The following is a 738-nucleotide window of genomic DNA, read 5'->3' on the forward strand; positions in this document are numbered from 1 at the left end:
ATATATATATATATATATATACATATATACATACATATACATATGCATATGCATATACATATATAGATATAGATATGGATATATATACATATATAGATACAAACGCACACAAACATATATATATATATATATATATATATATATATATATATATATATATATATGTACATATATATGTATATATATATATATTATGTATATATGTATATATATATATATTATATATATATTTATTTACATATATAAATATACATACATGTGTATATGAATATAAATATGTATGTATGTATATATATTTTTTTTTCTTTTTTTATACATATATATATGCATTTATATATATATATATATATATATATATATATATATATATATATATATATATATATATATATATATATATATATGCTAGGTCCCACGAGATGAGGATTTCTGGCTCCTAGTATCAGGACTCCAATCCGCATCGCTGGACTTGGTATAGCAACACGGGTACAGTGGCCAAGGAGATCGAGCACATCCTTGTTAGCACTCGCTGGAGGATCCTTCAGAACTGCAGAGTTTACAGGAGTGCCGAGTTCTGTGGCACTGACCATAGACTAGTTGGAGCGACCCTGTGGGTTCACTTGAAGTCCCTCTGCCTCTCCGGTGGCCACTCTAGGGTGTTTCACCTGGACCGGCTGGGGGACGAGGAGTGTGTGCGTAGGTTCGCTGCCCGAGGACTAGGCAGAATTTCATCTCGCT

This window comes from Penaeus vannamei, chromosome 19, assembly GCF_042767895.1.
Source record: "Penaeus vannamei isolate JL-2024 chromosome 19, ASM4276789v1, whole genome shotgun sequence".
Taxonomy (NCBI): domain Eukaryota; kingdom Metazoa; phylum Arthropoda; class Malacostraca; order Decapoda; family Penaeidae; genus Penaeus; species Penaeus vannamei.